The sequence below is a fragment of the Penaeus monodon genome, chromosome 24 (genome assembly GCF_015228065.2).
Source record: "Penaeus monodon isolate SGIC_2016 chromosome 24, NSTDA_Pmon_1, whole genome shotgun sequence".
NCBI lineage: Eukaryota > Metazoa > Arthropoda > Malacostraca > Decapoda > Penaeidae > Penaeus > Penaeus monodon.
This window is the reverse complement of record NC_051409.1, coordinates 25144303-25145485: the sequence shown is the minus strand read 5'-3', so window position 1 is coordinate 25145485 and position 1183 is coordinate 25144303.

Here is a 1183-nt window from a genome sequence, read left to right as displayed (position 1 = left end):
TGTGCTCTGGAACGGGAAGATCATATAGACGTCCAGACGGGAGCCACTTGCTTAGATTCATACCAGCCTTCACCAATAAACGATTGTAAAGGAAGTATGAAGCCTGTTAATTTGGTCGTCCACTTTGAGATGGATAGTGAGTTATGATCTAAGTTTTAAAATTGTGTCTTAAAGTACTGAGTCATTTTTGTAAGTAATCAGATGTATCAAGGGTAACTACCCGTCCCGTGATCAGTATAGTGAATTCTGATACTGTCGTTATGCTTTGTAAATGAAATAATGTAAATCAAAAGTATGAATGGACTATGGTTAGGCCAGCGTTGACGTCGATCATTATTAAGTACACTTCTTTCTGAATACACAAGCAAAAATTACCACGGGTTGATTAATCAGAACCACTTTCTGACTCATTTGGAATCAACAAGAAACACCCCTTGCATCCTTCCTAGAGTTATCAATGTACAGGGACTGCTATTTCAATGGGCAATTATACTCACAGATTGACGAAGTTGCAATTAAGTTCAAACATTTGCGTCCTAGTCATGATTAATGCTTTCTTATGCACCACAGAATAAAAGTGGTACAGATATGTCCTCCTGAATCCAGGCCAATTTCTCAAAAGATATATTGACGATTGATCTCAAGCACAACTCACATGTTGAGACAGTATCTTTACTACCAAAAAGGCCAAACACTCAGTTGTCAGGTTTCACGTGGTGAATGGAACATGATAACAAACTATCTTATTCAGACACCCGAATTTACCACACCCACCTGTTTACATCAAGCAACTTACTTAGGTTAAGGACATAATTTCTTTAATATACACCACAAAAAATACCAAAATACTGTATTCGTTTTCTGTTCAACAGGGCTGGTTAACATCCTGCACCACTTGGATGTTATTTAACTATGAAATCCTTTTCCTTCACTAACTACTTCAACGCAAATAGTATGAAAAAAAGTACGCTTAATATTCAAATGGAAATTCAAGTTACCAACATTCGTAAACAATTCAATGAAATACGAAAATACTAAGTCTCCATTAAAGTTCAATTTGCATTCACTAGGAACACCGTTGCACTCACAAAAAAGGCAAATACTACCCTAGAAAGATAGGTTCTGATACCATTTACGTATTTTTTGTCCTAAGCTGTAATGCCATGTTCTTGTAGTCTAACAC